This window comes from Camelus bactrianus, chromosome 3 (assembly GCF_048773025.1).
Source record: "Camelus bactrianus isolate YW-2024 breed Bactrian camel chromosome 3, ASM4877302v1, whole genome shotgun sequence".
NCBI classification, from domain to species: domain Eukaryota; kingdom Metazoa; phylum Chordata; class Mammalia; order Artiodactyla; family Camelidae; genus Camelus; species Camelus bactrianus.
Window position 1 is genome coordinate 162705882 of NC_133541.1, and position 22174 is coordinate 162728055.

The window sequence follows — 22174 nt, forward strand, 5'->3', positions numbered from 1 at the left end:
GCTTTCACACACACTTATTTCTCAGAACTGAGCAAGAGGAGAGACGTTCGTTCATCTTGCACGAAGGGAACGGGTTGCAGGAGACACTTTTTCTCTGCTTTCTCAGTCTGTTTCCTAGTGCCGGTTTGAAGTTCCTGCAGTTTTCACTGTAAAACAGAGTTGGAGCTAGTACCTCCCCATATATATGTATGGAATGGAGTTTGCACCTGAAAAGAAACTTGTGTTCCCAACAAGCCAGGTGAAAGACGGCTTTCACACACACTTATCTCTCAGAACTGAGCAAGTGGAGAGACGTTCGTTCATCTAGCACAAAGGGAACTGTTTGCAGGAGACAGTTTTTCTCTGCTTTCTCAGTATGTTTCCTAGTGCCGGTTTGAAGTTCCTGCAGTTTCCACTGTAAAACCGAGTTGGAGCTAGTACTTACCCATATATATGTAAGGAATGGAGTTTGCAACTGAAAAGAATCTTTGTGTTCCCAACAAGCTAGGTGAAGGACGGCTTTCACACACACTTATCTCTCAGAACTGAGCAAGTGGAGAGACGTTCGTTCATCTAGCACCAAGGGAACGGGTTGCAGGAGACACTTTTTCTCTGCTTTCTCAGTCTGTTTCCTAGTGCCGGTTTGAAGTTCCTGCAGTTTTCACTGTAAAACCGATTTGGAGCTAGTACCTCCCCATATATATGAAAGGAGTGGAGTTTGCAACTGAAAAGAAACTTTGTGTTCCCAACAAGCTAGGTGAAGGACCGCTTTCACACACACTTATCTCTCAGAACTGAGCAAGTGGAGAGACGTTCGTTCATCTAGCACCAAGGGAACTGGTTGCAGGAGACTGTTTTTCTCTGCTTTCTCAGTCTGTTTCCTAGTGCCGGTTTGAAGTTCCTGCAGTTTTCACTGTAAAACCGTGTTGGAACTAGTACCTACCCATATATATGTATGGAGTGGAGTTTGCAACTGAAAAGAAACTTTGTGTTCCCAACAAGCTAGGTGAAGGACGGCTTTCACACACACATATCTCTCAGAACTGAGCAATTGGAGAGACGTTCGTTCATCTAGCACCAAGGGAACGGGTTGCAGGAGACACTTTTTCTCTGCTTTCTCAGTCTGTTTCCTAGTGCCGGTTTGAAGTTCCTGCAGTTTCCACTGTAAAACCGAGTTGGAGCTAGTACTTACCCATATATATGTAAGGAATGGAGTTTGCAACTGAAAAGAATCTTTGTGTTCCCAACAAGCTAGGTGAAGGACGGCTTTCACACACACTTATCTCTCAGAACTGAGCAAGTGGAGAGACGTTCGTTCATCTAGCACCAAGGGAACGGGTTGCAGGAGACACTTTTTCTCTGCTTTCTCAGTCTGTTTCCTAGTGCCGGTTTGAAGTTCCTGCAGTTTTCACTGTAAAACCGATTTGGAACTTGTACCTCCCCATATATATGAAAGGAGTGGAGTTTGCAACTGAAAAGAAACTTTGTGTTCCCAACAAGCTAGGTGAAGGACGGCTTTCACACACACTAATCTCTCAGAAATGAGCAAGTGGAGAGACGTTCGTTCACCTAGAACCAAGGGAACGGGTTGCAGGAGACACTTTTTCTCTGCTTTCTCAGTCTGTTGCCTACTGCCGGTTTGAAGTTCCTGCAGTTTCCACTGTAAAACAGAGTTGGAGCTAGTACCTCCCCATATATATGTATGGAATGGAGTTTGCAACTGAAAAGAAACTTTGTGTTCCCATCAAGCTAGGTGAAGGACGGCTTTCACACACACTTATCTCTCAGAACTGAGCAAGTGGAGAGACGTTCGTTCACCTAGCACCAAGGGAACGGGTTGCAGGAGACACTTTTCTCTGCTTTCTCAGTCTGTTTCCTAGTGCCGGTTTGAAGTTCCTGCAGTTTTCACTGTAAAACCGAGTTGGAGCTAGTACCTCCCCATATATATTTATGGAATGGAGTTTGCAACTGAAAAGAAACCTTGTGTTCCCAACAAGCTAGTTGAAGGACGGCTTTCACACACACTTATCTCTCAGAACTGAGCAAGTGGAGAGACGTTCGTTCATCTAGCACCAAGGGAACGGGTTGCAGTAGACACTTTTTCTCTGCTTTCTCAGTCTGTTTCCTAGTGCCGGTTTGAAGTTCCTGCAGTTTTCACTGTAAACCGAGGTGGAGCTAGTACCTCCGCATATATATGTATGGAATGGAGTTTGCATCTGAAAAGAAACTTTGTGTTCCCAACAAGCTAGGTGAAGGACGGCTTTCACACACAATTATCTCTCAGAACTGAGCAAGTGGAGAGACGTTCGTTCATCTAGCACCAAGGGAACGGGTTGCAGGGGACACTTTTTCTCTGCTTTCTCAGTCTGTTTCCTAGTGCCGGTTTGAAGTTCCTGCAGTTTTCACTGTAAAATCGAGTTAGAGCTCGTACCTCCCCATATATTTGTATGGAATGGAGTTTGCAACTGAAAAGAATCTATGTGTTCCCAACAAGCTAGGTGAAGGACGGCTTTCACACACACGTATCTCTCAGAACTGAGTATGTGGAGAGTCGTTCTTTCATGTAGCACCACGGGAACGGGTTGAAGGAGACACTTTTTCTCTGCTTTCTCAGTCTGTTTCCTAGTGCCGGTTTGAAGTTCCTGCAGTTTTCACTGTAAAACCATGTTGGAGCTAGTACCTCCCCATATATATGTATGGAAAGTAGTTTGCAACTGAAAAAATTTTGTGTTCCCAACAAGCTAGGTGAAGGACGGCTTTCACACACACTTATCTCTCAGAATTGAGCAAGTGGAGAGACGTTCGTTCATCTAGCACCAAGGGAACGGGTTGCAGGAGACACTTTTTCCTCTGCTTTCTCAGTCTGTTTCCTCGTGCCGGTTTGAAGTTCCTGCAGTTTTCACTGTAAAACCGATTTGGAACTTGTACCTCCCCATATATATGAAAGGAGTGGAGTTTGCAACTGAAAAAAACTTTGTGTTCCCAACAAGCTAGGTGAAGGACGGCTTTCACACACACTAATCTCTCAGAAATGAGCAAGTGGAGAGACGTTCGTTCACCTAGAACCAAGGGAACGGGTTGCAGGACACACTTTTTCTCTGCTTTCTCAGTCTGTTTACTACTGCCGGTTTGAAGTTCCTGCAGTTTTCACTGTAAAACAGAGTTGGAGCTAGTACCTCCCCATGTATATGTATGGAATGGAGTTAGCAACTGAAAAGAAACTTTGTGTTCCCAACAAGCTAGGTGAAGGACGGCTTTCACACACACTTATCTCTCAGAACTGAGCAAGTGGAGAGACGTTCGTTCACCTAGCACCAAGGGAACGGGTTGCAGGAGACACTTTTTCTCTGCTTTCTCAGTCTGTTTCCTAGTGCCGGTTTGAAGTTCCTGCAGTTTTCACTGTAAAACCGAGTTGGAGCTAGTACCTCCCCATATATATTTATGGAATGGAGTTTGCAACTGAAAAGAAACCTTGTGTTCACAACAAGCTAGTTGAAGGACGGCTTTCACACACACTTATCTCTCAGAACTGAGCAAGTGGAGAGACTTTCGTTCATCTAGCACCAAGGGAACGGGTTGCAGTAGACACTTTTTCTCTGCTTTCTCAGTCTGTTTCCTAGTGCCGGTTTGAAGTTCCTGCAGTTTTCACTGTAAACCGAGGTGGAGCTAGTACCTCCGCATATATATGTATGGAATGGAGTTTGCATCTGAAAAGAAACTTTGTGTTCCCAACAAGCTAGGTGAAGGACGGCTTTCACACACAATTATCTCTCAGAACTGAGCAAGTGGAGAGACGTTCGTTCATCTAGCACCAAGGGAACGGGTTGCAGGAGACACTTTTTCTCTGCTTTCTCAGTCTGTTTCCTAGTGCCGGTTTGAAGTTCCTGCAGTTTTCACTGTAAAATCGAGTTAGAGCTCGTACCTCCCCATATATTTGTATGGAATGGAGTTTGCAACTGAAAAGAATCTATGTGTTCCCAACAAGCTAGGTGAAGGACGGCTTTCACACACACGTATCTCTCAGAACTGAGTATGTGGAGAGTCGTTCTTTCATGTAGCACCAGGGGAACGGGTTGAAGGAGACACTTTTTCTCTGCTTTCTCAGTCTGTTTCCTAGTGCCGGTTTGAAGTTCCTGCAGTTTTCACTGTAAAACCATGTTGGAGCTAGTACCTCCCCATATATATGTATGGAAAGTAGTTTGCAACTGAAAAAATTTTGTGTTCCCAACAAGCTAGGTGAAGGACGGCTTTCACACACACTTATCTCTCAGAATTGAGCAAGTGGAGAGACGTTCGTTCATCTAGCACCAAGGGAACGCGTTGCAGGAGACTGTTTTTCTCTGCTTTCTCAGTCTGTTTCTTAGTGCCGGTTTGAAGTTCCTGCAGTTTTCACTGTAAAACAGAGTTGTAGCTAGTACCTCCCCATATATATGTATGGAATGGATTTTGCAACTGAAAAGAAACTTTATGTTCCCAACAAGCTAGGTAATGGACGGCTTTCACACACACTTATCTCTCAGAACTGAGCAAGTGGAGAGACGTTCGTTCACCTAGCACCAATGGAACGGGTTGCAGCAGAAATTTTTTCTCTGCTTTCTCAGTCTGTTTCCTAGTGCCGGTATGAAGTTCCTGCAGTTTTCACTGTAAAACCGAGTTGGATCTAGAACCTCCCCATATATATGTATGGAATGCAGTTTGCAACTGAAAAGAAACTTTGTGTTCCCAACAAGCTAGGTGAAGGACGGCTTTCACACACACTTATCTCTCAGAACTGAGCAAGTGGAGAGACGTTCGTTCATCTAGCACCAAGTTAACTGGTTGCAGGAGACACTATTTCTCTGCTTTCTCAGTCTGTTTCCTAGTGCCGGTTTGAAGTTCCTGCAGTTTTCACTGTAAAACCGAGGTGGAGCTAGTACCTCCGCATATATATGTATGGAATGGAGTTTGCATCTGAAAAGAAACTTTGTGTTCCCAACAAGCTAGCTGAAGGACGGCTTTCACACACACTTATCTCTCAGAACTGAGCAAGTGGGAGACGTTCTTTCATCTAGCACCAAGGGAACGGGTTGCAGGATACACTTTTTCTCTGCTTTCTCAGTCTGTTTCATAGTGCCGGTTTGAAGTTCCTGCAGTTTTCACTGTAAAACAGAGTTGGAGCTAGTACCTCCCCATATATATGTATGGAATGGAGTTTGCAACTGAAAAGAAACTTGTGTTCCCAACAAGCCAGCTGAAGGACGGCTTTCACACACACTTTTCTCTCAGAACTGAGCAAGTGGAGAGACGTTCGTTCATCTTGCACGAAGGGAACGGGTTGCAGGAGACAGTTTTTCTCTGCTTTCTCAGTCTGTTTCCTAATGCCGGTTGGAAGTTCCTGCAGTTTTCACTGTAAAACCGAGTTGGAGCTAGTACCTGCCCATATATATGTATGTAATGGAGTTTGCAACTGAAAAGAAACTTTGTGTTCCCAACAAGCTAGGTGAAGGACGGCTTTCACACACTCTTATCTCTCAGAACTGAGCAAGTGGAGAGACGTTCGTTCACCTAGCACCAATGGAACGGGTTGCAGCTGAAATTTTTTCTCTGCTTTCTCAGTCTGTTTCCTAGTGCCGGTATGAAGTTCCTGCAGTTTCCACTGTAAAACCGAGTTGGAGCTAGAACTTACCCATATATATGTAAGGAATGGAGTTTGCAACTGAAAAGAATCTTTGTGTTCCCAACAAGCTAGGTGAAGGACGGCTTTCACACACACTTATCTCTCAGAACTGAGCAAGTGGAGAGACTTTCGTTCATCTAGCACCAAGGGAACGGGTTGCAGGAGACACTTTTTCTCTGCTTTCTCAGTCTGTTTCCTAGTGCCGGTTTGAAGTTCCTGCAGTTTCCACTGTAAAACCGAGTTGGAGCTAGTACTTACCCATATATATGTAAGGAATGGAGTTTGCAACTGAAAAGAATCTTTGTGTTCCCAACAAGCTAGGTGAAGGACGGCTTTCACACACACTTATCTCTCAGAACTGAGCAAGTGGAGAGACGTTCGTTCATCTAGCACCAAGGGAACGGGTTGCAGGAGACACTTTTTCTCTGCTTTCTCAGTCTGTTTCCTAGTGCCGGTTTGAAGTTCCTGCAGTTTTCACTGTAAAACCGATTTGGAACTTGTACCTCCCCATATATATGAAAGGAGTGGAGTTTGCAACTGAAAAGAAACTTTGTGTTCCCAACAAGCTAGGTGAAGGACGGCTTTCACACACACTAATCTCTCAGAAATGAGCAAGTGGAGAGACGTTCGTTCACCTAGAACCAAGGGAACGGGTTGCAGGAGACACTTTTTCTCTGCTTTCTCAGTCTGTTTCCTACTGCCGGTTTGAAGTTCCTGCAGTTTTCACTGTAAAACACAGTTGGAGCTAGTACCTCCCCATATATATGTATGGAATGGAGTTTGCAACTGAAAAGAAACTTTGTGTTCCCAACAAGCTAGGTGAAGGACGGCTTTCACACACACTTATCTCTCAGAACTGAGCAAGTGGAGAGACGTTCGTTCACCTAGCACCAAGGGAACGGGTTGCAGGAGACACTTTTCTCTGCTTTCTCAGTCTGTTTCCTAGTGCCGGTTTGAAGTTCCTGCAGTTTTCACTGTAAAACCGAGTTGGAGCTAGTACCTCCCCATATATATTTATGGAATGGAGTTTGCAACTGAAAAGAAACTTGTGTTCCCAACAAGCTAGTTGAAGGACGGCTTTCACACACACTTATCTCTCAGAACTGAGCAAGTGGAGAGACGTTCGTTCATCTAGCACCAAGGGAACGGGTTGCAGTAGACACTTTTTCTCTGCTTTCTCAGTCTGTTTCCTAGTGCCGGTTTGAAGTTCCTGCAGTTTTCACTGTAAACCAAGGTGGAGCTAGTACCTCCGCATATATATGTATGGAATGGAGTTTGCATCTGAAAAGAAACTTTGTGTTCCCAACAAGCTAGGTGAAGGACGGCTTTCACACACAATTATCTCTCAGAACTGAGCAAGTGGAGAGACGTTCGTTCATCTAGCACCAAGGGAACGGGTTGCAGGAGACACTTTTTCTCTGCTTTCTCAGTCTGTTTCCTAGTGCCGGTTTGAAGTTCCTGCAGTTTTCACTGTAAAATCGAGTTAGAGCTCGTACCTCCCCATATATTTGTATGGAATGGAGTTTGCAACTGAAAAGAATCTATGTGTTCCCAACAAGCTAGGTGAAGGACGGCTTTCACACACACGTATCTCTCAGAACTGAGTATGTGGAGAGTCGTTCTTTCATGTAGCACCAGGGGAACGGGTTGAAGGAGACACTTTTTCTCTGCTTTCTCAGTCTGTTTCCTAGTGCCGGTTTGAAGTTCCTGCAGTTTTCACTGTAAAACCATGTTGGAGCTAGTACCTCCCCATATATATGTATGGAAAGTAGTTTGCAACTGAAAAAATTTTGTGTTCCCAACAAGCTAGGTGAAGGACGGCTTTCACACACACTTATCTCTCAGAATTGAGCAAGTGGAGAGACGTTCGTTCATCTAGCACCAAGGGAACGGGTTGCAGGAGACACTTTTTCTCTGCTTTCTCAGTCTGTTTCCTAGTGCCGGTATGAAGTTCCTGCAGTTTTCACTGTAAAACCGAGTTGGATCTAGAACCTCCCCATATATATGTATGGAATGGAGTTTGCAACTGAAAAGAAACTTTGTGTTCCCAACAAGCTAGGTGAAGGGCGGCTTTCACACACACTTATCTCTCAGAACTGAGCAAGTGGAGAGACGTTCGTTCATCTAGCACCAAGGGAACTGGTTGCAGGAGACACTATTTCTCTGCTTTCTCAGTCTGTTTCCTAGTGCCGGTTTGAAGTTCCTGCAGTTTTCACTGTAAAACCGAGGTGGAGCTAGTACCTCCGCATATATATGTATGGAATGGAGTTTGCATCTGAAAAGAAACTTTGTGTTCCCAACAAGCTAGCTGAAGGACGGCTTTCACACACACTTATCTCTCAGAACTGAGCAAGTGGGAGACGTTCTTTCATCTTGCACGAAGGGAACGGTTTGCAGGAGACAGTTTTTCTCTGCTTTCTCAGTCTGTTTCCTAATGCCGGTTGGAAGTTCCTGCAGTTTTCACTGTAAAACCGAGTTGGAGCTAGTACCTGCCCATATATATGTATGTAATGGAGTTTGCAACTGAAAAGAAACTTTGTGTTCCCAACAAGCTAGGTGAACGACGGCTTTCACACACTCTTATCTCTCAGAACTGAGCAAGTGGAGAGACGTTCGTTCACCTAGCACCAATGGAACGGGTTGCAGCAGAAATTTTTTCTCTGCTTTCTCAGTCTGTTTCCTAGTGCCGGTATGAAGTTCCTGCAGTTTTCACTGTAAAACCGAGTTGGATCTAGAACCTCCCCATATATATGTATGGAATGGAGTTTGCAACTGAAAAGAAACTTTGTGTTCCCAACAAGCTAGGTGAAGGACGGCTTTCACACACACTTATCTCTCAGAACTGAGCAAGTGGAGAGACGTTCGTTCATCTAGCACCAAGTTAACTGGTTGCAGGAGACACTATTTCTCTGCTTTCTCAGTCTGTTTCCTAGTGCCGGTTTGAAGTTCCTGCAGTTTTCACTGTAAAACCGAGGTGGAGCTAGTACCTCCGCATATATATGTATGGAATGGAGTTTGCATCTGAAAAGAAACTTTGTGTTCCCAACAAGCTAGCTGAAGGACGGCTTTCACACACACTTATCTCTCAGAACTGAGCAAGTGGGAGACGTTCTTTCATCTTGCACCAAGGGAACGGGTTGCAGGATACACTTTTTCTCTGCTTTCTCAGTCTGTTTCGTAGTGCCGGTTTGAAGTTCCTGCAGTTTTCACTGTAAAACAGAGTTGGAGCTAGTACCTCCCCATATATATGTATGGAATGGAGTTTGCAACTGAAAAGAAACTTGTGTTCCCAACAAGCCAGCTGAAGGACGGCTTTCACACACACTTATCTCTCAGAACTGAGCAAGTGGAGAGACGTTCGTTCATCTTGCACGAAGGGAACGGGTTGCAGGAGACAGTTTTTCTCTGCTTTCTCAGTCTGTTTCCTAATGCCGGTTGGAAGTTCCTGCAGTTTTCACTGTAAAACCGATTTGGAGCTAGTACCTGCCCATATATATGTATGTAATGGAGTTTGCAACTGAAAAGAAACTTTGTGTTCCCAACAAGCTAGGTGAAGGACATCTTTCACACACAATTATCTCTGAGAACTGAGCAAGTGGAGAGACGTTCGTTCATCTTGCACGAAGGGAACGGGTTGAAGGAGACACTTTTTCTCTGATTTCTCAGTCTGTTTCCTAGTGCCGGTTTGAAGTTCCTGCAGTTTTCACTGTAAAACCGAGTTGGAACTTGTGCCTCCCCATATATATGAATGGATTGTAGTTTGCAACTGAAAGAAACTTTGTGTTCCCAACAAGCTAGGTGAAGGACGGCTTTCACACACACTTTTCTCTCAGAACTGAGCAAGTGGAGAGACGTTCGTTCATCTAGCACCAAGTTAAGTGGTTGCAGGAGACACTATTTCTCTGCTTTCTCAGTCTGTTTCCTAGTGCCAGTTTGAAGTTCCTGCAGTTTTCACCGTAAAACCGAGGTGGAGCTAGTACCTCCGCATATATATGTATGGAATGGAGTTTGCATCTGAAAAGAAACTTTGTGTTCCCAACAAGCTAGGTGAAGGACGGCTTTCACACACACTTATCTCTCAGAACTGAGCAAGTGGGAGACGTTCTTTCATCTAGCACCAAGGGAACGGGTTGCAGGAGACACTTTTTCTCTGCTTTCTCAGTCTGTTTCCTAGTGCCGGTTTGAAGTTCCTGCAGTTTTCACTGTAAAACAGAGTTGTAGCTAGTACCTCCCCATATATATGTATGGAATGGATTTTGCAACTGAAAAGAAACTTTATGTTCCCAACAAGCTAGGTAATGGACGGCTTTCACACACACTTATCTCTCAGAACTGAGCAAGTGGAGAGACGTTCGTTCACCTAGCACCAATGGAACGGGTTGCATGAGAGACTTTTTCTCTGCTTTCTCAGTCTGTTTCCTAGTGCCGGTATGAAGTTCCTGCAGTTTTCACTGTAAAACCGAGTTGGATCTAGAACCTCCCCATATATATGTATGGAATGGAGTTTGCAACTGAAAAGAAACTTTGTGTTCCCAACAAGCTAGGTGGAGGACGGCTTTCACACACACTTATTTCTCAGAACTGAGCAAGAGGAGAGACGTTCGTTCATCTAGCACCAAGGCAACGGTTTGCAGGAGACACTTTTTCTCTGCTTTCTCAGTCTGTTTCCTAGTGCCGGTTTGAAGTTCCTGCAGTTTTCACTGTAAAACCGAGTTGGAGCTAGTACCTCCCCATATATATGTATGGAATAGAGTTTGCATCTGAAAAAAACTTTGTTTTCCCAACAAGCTAGGTGAAGGACGGCTTTCACACACACTTATCTCTCAGAACTGAGCAAGTGGAGAGACGTTCGTTCATCTTGCACGAAGGGAACGGGTTGCAGGAAACACTTTTTCTCTGCTTTCTCAGTCTTTTTCCTAATGCCGGTTGGAAGTTCCTGCAATTTTCACTGTAAAACCGAGTTGGAGCTAGTACCTGCCCATATATATGTATGTAATGGAGTTTGCAACTGAAAAGAAACTTTGTGTTCCCAACAAGCTAGGTGAAGGACATCTTTCACACACAATTATCTCTCAGAACTGAGCAAGTGGAGAGACGTTCGTTCATCTTGCACGAAGGGAACGGGTTGCAGGAGACACTTTTTCTCTGCTTTCTCAGTCTGTTTCCTAGTGCCTGTTTGAAGTTCCTCCAGTTTTCACTGTAAAACCGAGTTGGAACTTGTACCTCCCCATATATATGAACGGAGTGGAGTTTGCAACTGAAAAGAAACTTTGTGTTCCCAACAAGCTAGGTGAAGGAAGGCTTTCACACACACTTATCTCTCAGAACTGAGCAAGGGGAGAGACGTTCGTTCACCTAGCACCAAGGGAACGGGTTGCAGGAGACACTTTTCTCTGCTTTCTCAGTCTGTTTCCTAGTGCCGGTTTGAAGTTCCTGCAGTTTTCACTGTAAAACCGAGTTGGAGCTAGTACCTCCCCATATATATTTATGGAATGGAGTTTGCAACTGAAAAGAAACTTGTGTTCCCAACAAGCTAGTTGAAGGACGGCTTTCACACACACTTATCTCTCAGAACTGAGCAAGTGGAGAGACGTTCGTTCATCTAGCACCAAGGGAACGGGTTGCAGTAGACACTTTTTCTCTGCTTTCTCAGTCTGTTTCCTAGTGCCGGTTTGAAGTTCCTGCAGTTTTCACTGTAAACCGAGGTGGAGCTAGTACCTCCGCATATATATGTATGGAATGGAGTTTGCATCTGAAAAGAAACTTTGTGTTCCCAACAAGCTAGGTGAAGGACGGCTTTCACACACAATTATCTCTCAGAACTGAGCAAGTGGAGAGACGTTCGTTCATCTAGCACCAAGGGAACGGGTTGCAGGAGACACTTTTTCTCTGCTTTCTCAGTCTGTTTCCTAGTGCCGGTTTGAAGTTCCTGCAGTTTTCACTGTAAAATCGAGTTAGAGCTCGTACCTACCCATATATTTGTATGGAATGGAGTTTGCAACTGAAAAGAATCTATGTGTTCCCAACAAGCTAGGTGAAGGACGGCTTTCACACACACGTATCTCTCAGAACTGAGTATGTGGAGAGTCGTTCTTTCATGTAGCACCAGGGGAACGGGTTGAAGGAGACACTTTTTCTCTGCTTTCTCAGTCTGTTTCCTAGTGCCGGTTTGAAGTTCCTGCAGTTTTCACTGTAAAACCATGTTGGAGCTAGTACCTCCCCATATATATGTATGGAAAGTAGATTGCAACTGAAAAAATTTTGTGTTCCCAACAAGCTAGGTGAAGGACGGCTTTCACACACACTTATCTCTCAGAATTGAGCAAGTGGAGAGACGTTCGTTCATCTAGCACCAAGGGAACGGGTTGCAGGAGACACTTTTTCTCTGCTTTCTCAGTCTGTTTCCTAGTGCCGGTATGAAGTTCCTGCAGTTTTCACTGTAAAACCGAGTTGGATCTAGAACCTCCCCATATATATGTATGGAATGGAGTTTGCAACTGAAAAGAAACTTTGTGTTCCCAACAAGCTAGGTGAAGGGCGGCTTTCACACACACTTATCTCTCAGAACTGAGCAAGTGGAGAGACGTTCGTTCATCTAGCACCAAGGGAACTGGTTGCAGGAGACACTATTTCTCTGCTTTCTCAGTCTGTTTCCTAGTGCCGGTTTGAAGTTCCTGCAGTTTTCACTGTAAAACCGAGGTGGAGCTAGTACCTCCGCATATATATGTATGGAATGGAGTTTGCATCTGAAAAGAAACTTTGTGTTCCCAACAAGCTAGCTGAAGGACGGCTTTCACACACACTTATCTCTCAGAACTGAGCAAGTGGGAGACGTTCTTTCATCTTGCACGAAGGGAACGGGTTGCAGGAGACAGTTTTTCTCTGCTTTCTCAGTCTGTTTCCTAATGCCGGTTGGAAGTTCCGGCAGTTTTCACTGTAAAACCGAGTTGGAGCTAGTACCTGCCCATATATATGTATGTAATGGAGTTTGCAACTGAAAAGAAACTTTGTGTTCCCAACAAGCTAGGTGAAGGACGGCTTTCACACACACTTATCTCTCAGAACTGAGCAAGTGGAGAGACGTTCGTTCACCTAGCACCAATGGAACGGGTTGCAGCAGAAATTTTTTCTCTGCTTTCTCAGTCTGTTTCCTAGTGCCGGTATGAAGTTCCTGCAGTTTTCACTGTAAAACCGAGTTGGATCTAGAACCTCCCCATATATATGTATGGAATGGAGTTTGCAACTGAAAAGAAACTTTGTGTTCCCAACAAGCTAGGTGAAGGACGGCTTTCACACACACTTATCTCTCAGAACTGAGCAAGTGGAGAGACGTTCGTTCATCTAGCACCAAGTTAACTGGTTGCAGGAGACACTATTTCTCTGCTTTCTCAGTCTGTTTCCTAGTGCCGGTTTGAAGTTCCTGCAGTTTTCACTGTAAAACCGAGGTGGAGCTAGTACCTCCGCATATATATGTATGGAATGGAGTTTGCATCTGAAAAGAAACTTTGTGTTCCCAACAAGCTAGCTGAAGGACGGCTTTCACACACACTTATCTCTCAGAACTGAGCAAGTGGGAGACGTTCTTTCATCTAGCACCAAGGGAACGGGTTGCAGGATACACTTTTTCTCTGCTTTCTCAGTCTGTTTCGTAGTGCCGGTTTGAAGTTCCTGCAGTTTTCACTGTAAAACAGAGTTGGAGCTAGTACCTCCCCATATATATGTATGGAATGGAGTTTGCAACTGAAAAGAAACTTGTGTTCCCAACAAGCCAGCTGAAGGACGGCTTTCACACACACTTATCTCTCAGAACTGAGCAAGTGGAGAGACGTTCGTTCATCTTGCACGAAGGGAACGGGTTGCAGGAGACAGTTTTTCTCTGCTTTCTCAGTCTGTTTCCTAATGCCGGTTGGAAGTTCCTGCAGTTTTCACTGTAAAACCGATTTGGAGCTAGTACCTGCCCATATATATGTATGTAATGGAGTTTGCAACTGAAAAGAAACTTTGTGTTCCCAACAAGCTAGGTGAAGGACATCTTTCACACACAATTATCTCTGAGAACTGAGCAAGTGGAGAGACGTTCGTTCATCTAGCACCAAGTTAAGTGGTTGCAGGAGACACTATTTCTCTGCTTTCTCAGTCTGTTTCCTAGTGCCAGTTTGAAGTTCCTGCAGTTTTCACCGTAAAACCGAGGTGGAGCTAGTACCTCCGCATATATATGTATGGAATGGAGTTTGCATCTGAAAAGAAACTTTGTGTTCCCAACAAGCTAGGTGAAGGACGGCTTTCACACACACTTATCTCTCAGAACTGAGCAAGTGGGAGACGTTCTTTCATCTAGCACCAAGGGAACGGGTTGCAGGAGACACTTTTTCTCTGCTTTCTCAGTCTGTTTCCTAGTGCCGGTTTGAAGTTCCTGCAGTTTTCACTGTAAAACAGAGTTGGAGCTAGTACCTCCCCATATATATGTATGGAATGGATTTTGCAACTGAAAAGAAACTTTATGTTCCCAACAAGCTAGGTAATGGACGGCTTTCACACACACTTATCTCTCAGAACTGAGCAAGTGGAGAGACGTTCGTTCACCTAGCACCAATGGAACGGGTTGCAGGAGAGACTTTTTCTCTGCTTTCTCAGTCTGTTTCCTAGTGCCGGTATGAAGTTCCTGCAGTTTTCACTGTAAAACCGAGTTGGATCTAGAACCTCCCCATATATATGTATGGAATGGAGTTTGCAACTGAAAAGAAACTTTGTGTTCCCAACAAGCTAGGTGGAGGACGGCTTTCACACACACTTATTTCTCAGAACTGAGCAAGAGGAGAGACGTTCGTTCATCTAGCACCAAGGCAACGGTTTGCAGGAGACACTTTTTCTCTGCTTTCTCAGTCTGTTTCCTAGTGCCGGTTTGAAGTTCCTGCAGTTTTCACTGTAAAACCGAGTTGGAGCTAGTACCTCCCCATATATATGTATGGAATAGAGTTTGCATCTGAAAAAAACTTTGTTTTCCCAACAAGCTAGGTGAAGGACGGCTTTCACACACACTTATCTCTCAGAACTGAGCAAGTGGAGAGACGTTCGTTCATCTTGCACGAAGGGAACGGGTTGCAGGAAACACTTTTTCTCTGCTTTCTCAGTCTTTTTCCTAATGCCGGTTGGAAGTTCCTGCAATTTTCACTGTAAAACCGAGTTGGAGCTAGTACCTGCCCATATATATGTATGTAATGGAGTTTGCAACTGAAAAGAAACTTTGTGTTCCCAACAAGCTAGGTGAAGGCCATCTTTCACACACAATTATCTCTCAGAACTGAGCAAGTGGAGAGACGTTCGTTCATCTTGCACGAAGGGAACGGGTTGCAGGAGACACTTTTTCTCTGCTTTCTCAGTCTGTTTCCTAGTGCCTGTTTGAAGTTCCTCCAGTTTTCACTGTAAAACCGAGTTGGAACTTGTACCTCCCCATATATATGAAAGGAGTGGAGTTTGCAACTGAAAAGAAACTTTGTGTTCCCAACAAGCTAGGTGAAGGAAGGCTTTCACACACACTTATCTCTCAGAACTGAGCAAGGGGAGAGACGTTCGTTCATCTAGCACCAAGTTAACTGGTTGCAGGAGACACTATTTCTCTGCTTTCTCAGTCTGTTTCCTAGTGCCGGTTTGAAGTTCCTGCAGTTTTCACTGTAAAACCGACGTGGAGCTAGTACCTCCGCATATATATGTATGGAATGGAGTTTGCATCTGAAAAGAAACTTTGTGTTCCCAACAAGCTAGGTGAAGGACGGCTTTCACACACAATTATTTCTCAGAACTGAGCAAGTGGAGAGACGTTCGTTCATCTTGCACGAAGGGAACGGTTTGCAGGAGACACTTTTTCTCTGCTTTCTCAGTCTGTTTCCTAATGCCGGTTGGAAGTTCCTGCAGTTTTCACTGTAAAACCGAGTTGGAGCTAGAACCTGCCCATATATATGTATGTAATGGAGTTTGCAACTGAAAAGAAACTTTGTGTTCCCAACAAGCTAGGTGAAGGACATCTTTCACACACAATTATCTCTCAGAACTGAGCAAGTGGAGAGACGTTCGTTCATCTTGCACGAAGGGAACGGGTTGCAGGAGGCACTTTTTCTCTGCCTTCTCAGTCTGTTTCCTAGTGCCGGTTTGAAGTTCCTGCAGTTTTCACTGTAAAACAGATTTGGAACTTGTACCTCCCCATATATATGTATGGAGTGGAGTTTGCAACTGAAAAGAAACTTTGTGTTCCCAACAAGCTAGGTGAAGGACGGCTTTCACACACACTTATCTCTCAGAACTGAGCAAGTGGAGAGACGTTCGTTCATCTAGCACCAAGTTAACTGGTTGCAGGAGACACTATTTCTCTGCTTTCTCAGTCTGTTTCCTAGTGCCGGTTTGAAGTTCCTGCAGTTTTCACTGTAAAACCGAGGTGGAGCTAGTACCTCCGCATATATATGTATGGAATGGGGTTTGCATCTGAAAAGAAACTTTGTGTTCCCAACAAGCTAGGTGAAGGACGGCTTTCACACACATTTATCTCTCAGAACTGAGCAAGTGGGAGACGTTCTTTCATCTAGCACCAAGGGAACGGGTAGCAGGAGACACTTTTTCTCTGCTTTCTCAGTCTGTTTCCTAGTGCCGGTTTGAAGTTCCTGCAGTTTTCACTGTAAAACAGAGTTGTAGCTAGTAAATCCCCATATATATGTATGGAATGGATTTTGCAACTGAAAAGAAACTTGTGTTCCCAACAGGCCAGCTGAAGGACGGCTTTCACACACACATATCACTCAGAACTGAGCAAGTGGAGAGACGTTCGTTCATCTAGCACCAAGGAAACTGGTTGCAGGAGACTCTTTTTCTCTGCTTTCTCAGTCTGTTTCCTAGTGCCGGTTTGAAGTTCCTGCAGTTTTCACTGTAAAACCGTGTTGGAACTAGTACCTACCCATATATATGTATGGAGTGGAGTTTGCAACTGAAAAGAAACTTTGTGTTCCCAACAAGCTAGATGAAGGACGGCTTTCACACACACTTATCTCTCAGAACTGAGCAAGTGGAGAGACGTTCGTTCACCTAGCACCAAGGGAACGGGTTGCAGGAGACACTTTTTCTCTGCTTTCTCAGTCTGTTTCCTAGTGCCGGTTTGAAGTTCCTGCAGTTTTCACGGTAAAACCGATTTGGAACTTGTACCTCCCCATATATATGAAAGGAGTGGAGTTTGCAACTGAAAAGAAACTTTGTGTTCCCTACAAGCTAGGTGAAGGACGGCTTTCACACACACTAATCTCTCAGAACTGAGCAAGTGGAGAGACGTTCGTTCACCTAGAACCAAGGGAACGGGTTGCAGGAGACACTTTTTCTCTGGTTTCTCAGTCTGTTTCCTACTGCCGGTTTGAAGTTCCTGCAGTTTTCACTGTAAACCGAGGTGGAGCTAGTACCTCCGCATATATATGTATGGAATGGAGTTTGCATCTGAAAAGAAACTTTGTGTTCCCAACAAGCTAGGTGAAGGACGGCTTTCACACACACATATCTCTCAGAACTGAGCAATTGGAGAGACTTTCGTTCATCTAGCACCAAGGGAACGGGTTGCAGGAGACACTTTTTCTCTGCTTTCTCAGTCTGTGTCCTAGTGCCGGTTTGAAGTTCCTGCAGTTTTCACTGTAAAACCGAGTTGGAGCTAGTACTTACCCATATATATATAAGGAATGGAGTTTGCAACTGAAAAGAAACTTTGTGTTCCCAACAAGCTAGATGAAGGACGGCTTTCACACACACTTATCTCTCAGAACTGAGCAAGTGGGGAGACGTTCGTTCATCTAGCACCAAGGGAACGGGTTGCAGGGGACACTTTTTCTCTGCTTTCTCAGTCTGTTTCCTAGTGCCGGTTTGAAATTCCTGCAGTTTTCACTGTAAAATCGAGTTAGAGCACGTACCTCCCCATATATTTGTATGGAATGGAGTTTGCAACTGAAAAGAAACTATGTGTTCCCAACAAGCTAGGTGAAGGACGGCTTTCACACACACGTATCTCTCAGAACTGAGTATGTGGAGAGTCGTTCTTTCATCTAGCACCAGGGGAACGGGTTGCAGGAGACACTTTTTCTCTGCTTTCTCAGTCTGTTTCCTAGTGCCGGTTTGAAGTTCCTGCAGTTTTCACGGTAAAACCGATTTGGAACTTGTACCTCCCCATATATATGAAAGGAGTGGAGTTTGCAACTGAAAAGAAACTTTGTGTTCCCTACAAGCTAGGTGAAGGACGGCTTTCACACACACTAATCTCTCAGAAATGAGCAAGTGGAGAGACGTTCGTTCACCTAGAACCAAGGGAACGGGTTGCAGGAGACACTTTTTCTCTGCTTTCTCAGTCTGTTTCCTACTGCCGGTTTGAAGTTCCTGCAGTTTTCACTGTAAAACCGAGTTGGAGCTAGTACCTCCCCATATATATTTATGGAATGGTGTTTGCAACTGAAAAGAAACCTTGAGTTCCCAACAAGCTAGTTGAAGGACGGCTTTCACACACACTTATCTCTCAGAACTGAGCAAGTGGAGAGACGTTCGTTCATCTTGCACGAAGGGAACGGGTTGCAGGAAACACTTTTTCTCTGCTTTCTCAGTCTTTTTCCTAATGCCGGTTGGAAGTTCCTGCAATTTTCACTGTAAAACCGAGTTGGAGCTAGAACCTGCCCATATATATGTATGTAATGGAGTTTGCAACTGAAAAGAAACTTTGTGTTCCCAACAAGCTAGGTGAAGGACATCTTTCACACACAATTATCTCTCAGAACTGAGCAAGTGGAGAGACGTTCGTTCATCTTGCACGAAGGGAACGGGTTGCAGGAGACACTTTTTCTCTGCTTTCTCAGTCTGTTTCCTAGTGCCGGTTTGAAGTTCCTCCAGTTTTCACTGTAAAACCGAGTTGGAACTTGTACCTCCCCATATATAAGAATGGAGTGGAGTTTGCAACTGAAAAGAAACTTTGTGTTCCCAACAAGCTAGGTGAAGGAAGGCTTTCACACACACTTATCTCTCAGAACTGAGCAAGTGGAGAGACGTTCGTTCATCTAGCACCAAGTTAACTGGTTGCAGGAGACACTATTTCTCTGCTTTCTCAGTCTGTTTCCTAGTGCCGGTTTGAAGTTCCTGCAGTTTTCACTGTAAAACCGACGTGGAGCTAGTACCTCCCCATATATATGTATGGAATGGAGTTTGCATCTGAAAAGAAACTTTGTGTTCCCAACAAGCTAGGTGAAGGACGGCTTTCACACACAATTATTTCTCAGAACTGAGCAAGTGGAGAGACGTTCGTTCATCTTGCACGAAGGGAACGGTTTGCAGGAGACACTTTTTCTCTGCTTTCTCAGTCTGTTTCCTAATGCCGGTTGGAAGTTCCTGCAGTTTTCACTGTAAAACCGAGTTGGAGCTAGAACCTGCCCATATATATGTATGTAATGGAGTTTGCAACTGAAAAGAAACTTTGTGTTCCCAACAAGCTAGGTGAAGGACATCTTTCACACACAATTATCTCTCAGAACTGAGCAAGTGGAGAGACGTTCGTTCATCTTGCACGAAGGGAACGGGTTGCAGGAGACACTTTTTCTCTGCCTTCTCAGTCTGTTTCCTAGTGCCGGTTTGAAGTTCCTGCAGTTTTCACTGTAAAACAGATTTGGAACTTGTACCTCCCCATATATATGTATGGAGTGGAGTTTGCAACTGAAAAGAAACTTTGTGTTCCCAACAAGCTAGGTGAAGGACGGCTTTCACACACACTTATCTCTCAGAACTGAGCAAGTGGAGAGACGTTCGTTCATCTAGCACCAAGTTAACTGGTTGCAGGAGACACTATTTCTCTGCTTTCTCAGTCTGTTTCCTAGTGCCGGTTTGAAGTTCCTGCAGTTTTCACTGTAAAACCGAGGTGGAGCTAGTACCTCCGCATATATATGTATGGAATGGAGTTTGCATCTGAAAAGAAACTTTGTGTTCCCAACAAGCTAGGTGAAGGACGGCTTTCACACACATTTATCTCTCAGAACTGAGCAAGTGGGAGACGTTCTTTCATCTAGCACCAAGGGAACGGGTTGCAGGATACACTTTTTCTCTGCTTTCTCAGTCTGTTTCCTAGTGCCGGTTTGAAGTTCCTGCAGTTTTCACTGTAAAACAGAGTTGTAGCTAGTACCTCCCCATATATATGTATGGAATGGATTTTGCAACTGAAAAGAAACTTGTGTTCCCAACAGGCCAGCTGAAGGACGGCTTTCACACACACATATCACTCAGAACTGAGCAAGTGGAGAGACGTTCGTTCATCTAGCACCAAGGGAACTGGTTGCAGGAGACTCTTTTTCTCTGCTTTCTCAGTGTGTTTCCTAGTGCCGGTTTGAAGTTCCTGCAGTTTTCACTGTAAAACCGTGTTGGAACTAGTACCTACCCATATATATGTATGGAGTGGAGTTTGCAACTGAAAAGAAACTTTGTGTTCCCAACAAGCTAGGTGAAGGACGGCTTTCCCACACACATATCTCTCAGAACTGAGCAATTGGAGAGACGTTCGTTCATCTAGCACCAAGGGAACGGGTTGCAGGAGACACTTTTTCTCTGCTTTCTCAGTCTGTCTCCTAGTGCCGGTTTGAAGTTCCTGCAGTTTTCACTGTAAAACCGAGTTGGAGCTAGTACTTACCCATATATATATAAGGAATGGAGTTTGCAACTGAAAAGAAACTTTGTGTTCCCAACAAGCTAGATGAAGGACGGCTTTCACACACACTTATCTCTCAGAACTGAGCAAGTGGAGAGACGTTCGTTCACCTAGCACCAAGGGAACGGGTTGCAGGAGACACTTTTTCTCTGCTTTCTCAGTCTGTTTCCTAGTGCCGGTTTGAAGTTCCTGCAGTTTTCACGGTAAAACCGATTTGGAACTTGTACCTCCCCATATATATGAAAGGAGTGGAGTTTGCAACTGAAAAGAAACTTTGTGTTCCCAACAAGCTAGGTGAAGGACGGCTTTCACACACACTAATCTCTCAGAACTGAGCAAGTGGAGAGACGTTCGTTCACCTAGAACCAAGGGAACGGGTTGCAGGAGACACTTTTTCTCTGGTTTCTCAGTCTGTTTCCTACTGCCGGTTTGAAGTTCCTGCAGTTTTCACTGTAAACCGAGGTGGAGCTAGTACCTCCGCATATATATGTATGGAATGGAGTTTGCATCTGAAAAGAAACTTTCTGTTCCCAACAAGCTAGGTGAAGGACGGCTTTCACACGCACATATCTCTCAGAACTGAGCAATTGGAGAGACGTTCGTTCATCTAGCACCAAGGGAACGGGTTGCAGGAGACACTTTTTCTCTGCTTTCTCAGTCTGTGTCCTAGTGCCGGTTTGAAGTTCCTGCAGTTTTCACTGTAAAACCGAGTTGGAGCTAGTACTTACCCATATATATATAAGGAATGGAGTTTGCAACTGAAAAGAAACTTTGTGTTCCCAACAAGCTAGATGAAGGACGGCTTTCACACACACTTATCTCTCAGAACTGAGCAAGTGGGGAGACGTTCGTTCATCTAGCACCAAGGGAACGGGTTGCAGGGGACACTTTTTCTCTGCTTTCTCAGTCTGTTTCCTAGTGCCGGTTTGAAATTCCTGCAGTTTTCACTGTAAAATCGAGTTAGAGCACGTACCTCCCCATATATTTGTATGGAATGGAGTTTGCAACTGAAAAGAAACTATGTGTTCCCAACAAGCTAGGTGAAGGACGGCTTTCACACACACGTATCTCTCAGAACTGAGTATGTGGACAGTCGTTCTTTCATCTAGCACCAGGGGAACGGGTTGCAGGAGACACTTTTTCTCTGCTTTCTCAGTCTGTTTCCTAGTGCCGGTTTGAAGTTCCTGCAGTTTTCACGGTAAAACCGATTTGGAACTTGTACCTCCCCATATATATGAAAGGAGTGGAGTTTGCAACTGAAAAGAAACTTTGTGTTCCCTACAAGCTAGGTGAAGGACGGCTTTCACACACACTAATCTCTCAGAACTGAGCAAGTGGAGAGACGTTCGTTCATCTTGCACGAAGGGAACGGGTTGCAGGAGACACTTTTTCTCTGCTTTCTCAGTCTGTTTCCTACTGCCGGTTTGAAGTTCCTGCAGTTTTCACTGTAAAACCGAGTTGGAGCTACTACCTCCCCATATATATTTATGGAATGGAGTTTGCAACTGAAAAGAAACCTTGTGTTCCCAACAAGCTAGTTGAAGGACGGCTTTCACACACACTTATCTCTCAGAACTGAGCAAGTGGAGAGACGTTCGTTCATCTAGCACCAAGGGAACGGGTTGCAGTAGACACTTTTTCTCTGCTTTCTCAGTCTGTTTCCTAGTGCCGGTTTGAAGTTCCTGCAGTTTTCACTGTAAACCAAGGTGGAGCTAGTACCTCCGCATATATATGTATGGAATGGAGTTTGCATCTGAAAAGAAACTTTGTCTTCCCAACAAGCTAGGTGAAGGACGGCTTTCACACACAATTATCTCTCAGAACTGAGCAAGTGGAGAGACGTTCGT